Source organism: Eleginops maclovinus, chromosome 20, assembly GCF_036324505.1.
Source record: "Eleginops maclovinus isolate JMC-PN-2008 ecotype Puerto Natales chromosome 20, JC_Emac_rtc_rv5, whole genome shotgun sequence".
NCBI lineage: Eukaryota > Metazoa > Chordata > Actinopteri > Perciformes > Eleginopidae > Eleginops > Eleginops maclovinus.
In genome coordinates, this window is record NC_086368.1 from 8,357,251 (window position 1) to 8,363,926 (window position 6,676).

Below are 6,676 nucleotides of genomic sequence, written 5' to 3' on the forward strand. Positions count from 1 at the left end.
CTGAAGTTGAAACACCATCGGGTGTTTGCTGTAAATGACCTTCAGATCCACTTTGACATTATTGCTTTCTGAAGTCTCTACAATATTTTAAACTTAACAGTGACATGATCTCATTCCGCTTGAAGAAAGCCATCAGTCTCCAGTTAACACGGTGCCACCGAATATGAGTGAAATCCATCAGAGCTGAATGTCAATTGATTCTCTTTTTTATAAAGAAGTGATCAGCAGAAGCACACTATTCTACTGTCCTGCAGAACTAAACTATTTTCAGTAAAGCCCTTCTGCCTCTGGTGTTTGTCAAATCCATGTTTGAGCACAAAGTTAAGAGTACATATAGGACTAAACTAAATCCTTTGGGCACTCATTCAAAAACAGCTGCCACTGAGTAGCCAAAGTAAAAAAACAAAACAATGTTCCCCTCACTTAACATCAAATCTGACGTCATTCTGTGTTTGTCCCAAAGACTGAAGCATCATCTGCAACATCTGCAGATTTCACTGACAGCTGCAACCTTCTTGGCTTTTAAAGGCATCAAAACATTTGATGCATAAAACACTACATTTCTTATTACAGCATGGCAGTGTCAGCTAAGGTAATGGGATATTTTACACTATAGCCACTAGAATTCATCTACATTTCATGGTATGCTATATAGAAAAGTTTGTTTAGCATTTACAGTAACTTACCAACATTGAAGAACAAGCTTTACTTTTTAATTCCACAAAATAAGCAAAAGCCTCGTGAGCCCCATTTGAAACATGTGTTCCCCTGTACATTACAACATTCTGTTAATTCAGTCTTTAATTATAACACCATTCACTTTATGAGGGCTGTTTTTCACTTGAGAGCTTCAGTATTTAAAATGAGATTGTTGCTAATGCAAATAATAAAATGCCTTTTTTTTTTTAACTGATCAGGCATCCTTTACATTCTGCTCTAAAGTGGTTGAAATAACAAAAGAATACCAAATATTCCCTCACTGTGATGCAGAGGGTGGGTCCAGCTGTTTTGACCCGTGCCTGTGTGGGTCAGTTGACGGTGAGGTTTTGAATTGGCACTGTGAGACTTGAGCTGTCACTGGTCATTGTTGCTTCAGCCCCTGTGTTCCTGTCAGCTGTCGTTGGTTTCTGTGCGTCAGGGGGAACAGAACCATGACTGAAGCCTCGCAAACTGAGTCAAAGCTCTGAGTGCACTGGTTTGATGGACAGGTGTAAACACCATTGAGAAACAGCACTGGTGTGTGATGTTTATACAAGGGTGAATATAGACAGCCACACAGACAAAAAAAAAAGAGATTTTGGATGCTGTAAGAGTTTAATCACTTCACATTTCAAAAATGACACAATATCAATTTATTTACAAATGCCTACAATATGCAATGGCAGCAAAACTTCTCTTTTAATCATTCAACTTTACATAAATCTTTGGTGTGGATTTCCATTCGGTGAAAAATGACAGGGCGGTATTATAAATGGCTAGCCGTTCATTTCAGACTCTATGGAAAGTTAATTGAACCCAGCCCTAGCAGTTCACACGATTCCTTAATACCCTTCATCAACTCCTCAAAAGGTCTTGATCCCTCATTCTTAGCCAGCTGGCTATTTTACAGCGAGGCCAGCGGTGCAGAATTCAAGACAGTGTGAAGAGAAACCATGTAAACCAAGCAGCTACATCCCTCTGCCTCAAGGATGAGCTCTGATTTAACACGGCCTCATAAGTGTGTCATCTCTCAGCGTGAGAAAAAAACAGGTAAGAAAAAAGGAAAGAGACTGAGAACTAACAAATCTGATGATAAAAAAGCAATGAGAAAGAGAGAATGGATACTAAATGTGTCTTTAGAAAACAATGTGAGAATTTTCCCTCGCTTTTTTTCACTCACGTTGTTTACCACTTGACGAGGAGTGCCCCCCCCTGCCAACTGCCAGGGCAAATGAGATGGTCGGTTGATCTCTTGGAGGGGTTGTATTACTCTCATGCAACCGAGAAGCTCCACTGCACCCTCAGCTGAGCTATAGAGGGAAGTGTTTATGTGGTGATCAGGGTTTAACTCTGCCATCAGATGCCTGAATTTGTGTAGCTTGCTCGCCACCAGATGTAGCCGCCATCTGGTGACAGCAGCTCAGTGGGAACATTTTCTGCCATGTCATTGTTAGCAGTGGCAGCCTAGGCAACCTTCATCCCTCGGGCTATGCTTTATATAAGGGAATTGCAATCACAATTTATTCAAAATTTCAGGGGATGATAGAGGCTTGTACTTAGAGATGATCATGGATTTATACAAATAGTCCTGACCTAATGTTTTAGTAGTACAAATATACCAGGTTAATTTAATCACATGTAATAAAAACTAAGCTATCCTTTATTTGAGCACAAGCATGCTCACACACAGAGACAAGTTGAGCAAGCTGATGTTTCAGAGATAGTCTTCCATACTCAATAACTTAAACACACTAATATTTGCTAAGTAGCACAAGGATAAACATGAGGCCTAATTTGTGATCAGATCAGGTTGCTAAAGGTAAAAGTAAAAGGGATGACCAACCTTATCACATTTGACATGGGCAAAGAAATATTTGCACCAAATCGAATGGAAATCAAACTATAGAAATACATTTTAAAATGCTTCTCCTACTCTCCCTCCCTACCTCACAGACTTGCTCCACCACCACACCCCTTCCCGCTGCCCACGTTCATCAGTAGCCAACTTATCTTTTCCAACACGACCAAGCATCAAACCTGCTGAACAAATACTGCATGTGCATAATAAATTAAAATGTTCATGTGATGACTACAGTTAAACCTCAGCCACAGAGATATTAACAAAGGGACTCCACATTAATCTTTCTAATGTTGGAAATTACATTTGGTAAAATGTGTTTGGTAACCATCCACCCACACACACGCCTTCCCCAGACTCATTTAATCTTATTTATCGCCGGTGCAATCCCTTTTACTGTGGGACAGAAATATAAGTGACCAGGCTGCACTGTTACTCCATCATCAGTCATTCATTGTCTCTGTACACTGTCCCACAGAAACACACATTTGCAAAGAACACAATAGATTTAGGAACAGAACACAAGGACAGCTTCTTACACCAGCCTCAGGCTCCGTTGAGCAGTGCTTGTGGAAAGGGCAATATGACTGGCTTTCCAAGTGAAGTCTCTGCCTTTGCCCTTGGTCTGTGAGCATGTCTGAGACAAAAAAAGAAATGTAAGTGCTGCTCTTGACAGCAGACAATAGTACAGGAGGCACAGATGCATCAGAGCAGCCAAGATTAAGAGAACATCTGTTCCTCATGCAACTTTCCGGACAGATTACTGCTCTGCTGTTATAGCAAGTTTAAGGGGTTCTAAAATGTTAAAGTTGATGATTGTACATAATAAATATTTGAATCCAATCATAATAACAGAGGCCAAAATAAATCAAGCAAACCACATGTTGTTCTAACAGTGCTAAACCCCTAATATAGGAGGTAAGAAATCTGAGTATGCATCCAGTAATATATTATCAGCAGTCCACATTAGTTTCTTTTATCAAGACAACCTGTTCCTCAGAGCAGTAAAACACTCAAACCTATGATTTCTGGTTGCTTTGAAAGCCTTTTTCTTGGGTTTAAGGTTTATTGTTACTTGAGTTATTTCAGATTTATTTTACAAAACATCCAACTGTCATAGTGTTTGAATGTGAGTGAATTTAATTTAACTGGAAGTGCTGCCTTGCATGAGTGAGCTAAATCTATGCAGGATTGACATGGATTTTGTAAAAGGTCCGCTTGTTAAATTATTTGAAAGCACGGCATATTCATATTATGATTAATGCAGTAACCTTTTATACCAATGCATAGAAGACGGTTTAGCACAAGGTTCATCTCTCTTCTGACTGAGGAACTGTTTGGAAAGTGGGTCTGAAATCCTCTGTGGATTGGCCACAAAGTGATGCAAGAGGGCCCATTGTGAAGATGTCACACATTTGGTGTGTTCAGTGACGCAGGAAGTCCCCCGGGTTCATGCGCATGCAAAAATAGATCTGCTTTGATTGACCTGTCGAAATAAAACCAGGGATTTCCAATGAGAGCCGTGATTCACGTGTCTGAGGGAGAGATCACCCTGTGCATGTGTGTGAACTTGGAAGAGGGATTATGATCCACAGTATGTACAGTCCTTTAGAGACACACTCGGTACAGCTGTATCACAAGTAGCTTTCAGGGTTTATGAGGAAACGTTAACATGAGCTGTAGTCTACTGATGCAGGGAAGTGGAAGTCCCATGAAGCCTAATGACCTTGTCAGCTGCCACAGAGACGAGTGGATTGACAGGCCTTTCTCTCCGACAGCTGCCTCTCAGAACCCCGCAGCTGATCGAAATAATGGCTCTGGGATTGGAACAGGAAATTTCCCGGCATACTTAATTATCACATAGGGAGTTTTGAGCATGTTTGGACCAGTCAGCAGTGATAACGTAGGCAGAAAAAACATGTACTTGTGTTAGAACAAGTCCAAGCTAAATCATAACTGATGAGTCAAAGGTCAGCTCATCCTAGCTATAAACCAGTTCTCTAATAACAGCCATACATCATCAGCTATGTTTTGATTTCTGTCTTAGGCAGTAAATATGAAGACATTTCCTTTGAACTTGGAGCAGGCCATTTCTCAGGTGTTTCAGTTTTTGTCACAGGTCTGTAAAAGGATAAATGGCTATTTTCTCAAGCAATTGCAAAAAGCAATCTTAAGGACTTTTAAAATGATATTTTGCATCACTTAGGCATTCCCAAACATCCTGGCACAAGACCGTTTTGTCATGTCCAAAGCTGCACACAATACATCATTTCTAATGTGTCCATGGCACAAACTCGGAGGTCAAGAGGTCCAGCTGAGAGATGGCTTGAAATGATGATATAATAAGCTAAGAGCCACTGGGCAGCGAGATGGCAGTCAGAGGGCATGCAGTGTTGCACTGCAGGATGGTGGGCCAAAAATAAAACCTCTTCCTCACTCCATTGGCCAGCATTCTCCACCATACTTCGCTGTGACATCCTAACTGGTGACAGACACTCAGCCTGATCTCACCCAATGAATTAAGTTGTGTCAAAGAGGGAGGTTGAAATCCAAGGTTAACAATGTTTATGTTGGCAGCTTTCAGAAATATGGGAATCTGTTTCATGTCTGTCCGAAGGGGGATGAAATTAGAAAGGGTAGTCCTCTCTGTGGGACTCAGACAGAATGCATATTTTCTTTTGAAAGGCACATTAACTTTGAGACAGCTAATGAAAGGGATGAAAACACAGAGACAGAGACCATTTCAATTGGTGAGAGTTGAAGCGGGCTGAGATAGTTGCCAAGGAGATAAGTCCTGTGAGCGAGAGGTGTGACTCCTGCGTCACTGACTGTTTTTTTTCCATTTGGTTTTCCTCCCTCCTCTCCTAATACTATCTCAGTCCTTCAACGTTCCTGCAACGTCAGACATCATGCTTCTGCAACACCAGCACCCCCACCATCTCCCACCGTCACTGGAGACGTTGGTGGGGGGGGGGGTCTCGCCTGTTTTCCTTTTTCCAAGATCATCTTCAAAGTCAGGGCTTCACATGTGATGAGTGGAGGAAAATATTTCTGACTGTCACTAGACACATTTCCCTCCTGTTCACAGCTAGTCAGCAAGTGTCAGGATGTTCTGCACACCCGCACAGACATATTACACAGACACACAGACACACACACAGACACAGACACAGACACACACACACACAATTTTAGTTTTGTATGGCACGCCACCATTTCCCTAAATTTGTGGTGACGATGGATTTGGGCTGACATTAAGAGAAATGACCTCAATTAGTAGATGGGTCTTGCACTGACACACAATGGCATGAATTCATATTTCTGTGTCCTCCCCCGCTGTCCTGTGCTGCAGAGTTACGCAAGAAAGGACACACACTCATTTAACCCTGGTTTAGTGACAGTAACCACAACAATGAATTTCATTTTATATGAAGGTTTATTTATGGACAAATTATGGGAAAAAGCAACCTAAAATTAAATGTGCGATTCATATCAAAACAGGTCTACCTCAGGATAATATTCTTCCCAAACAACCTTGTACACTGTTTTTTTAATACTTCTTGGTACACATTTTTTTTTAAGGAGTGGTGGGCTGCCATATGTACAGCGTCCGGGGAGCAGTGTAGGGAATGAATGGTGCCCTGCTCAGGGACACCTACAGTGGGGCAAAAAAGTATTTAGTCAGCCACCAATTGTGAAAGTTCTCCCATTTAAAAAGATGAGAGAGGCCTGTAATTTTTATCATAGGTACACTTCAACTATGAGAGACAGAATGGGGGAAAAAATCCAGGAAATCACATTGTAGGATTTTTAATGAATTAATTGGTAAATTCCTCGGTAAAATAAGTATTTGGTCACCTACAAACAAGCAAGATTTCTGGCTCTCACAGACCTGTAACTTCTTCTTTAAGAGGCTCCTCTGTCCTCCACCCGTTACCTGTATTAATGGCACCTTTTTGAACTCGTTATCAGTATAAAAGACACCTGTCCACAACCTCAAACAGTCATACTCCAAACTCCACTATGGCCAAGACCAAAGAGCTGTCAAAGGAGACCAGAGACAAAATTGTAGACCTGCACCAGGCTGGGAAAACTGAATCTGCAATAGGTAAGCAGCTT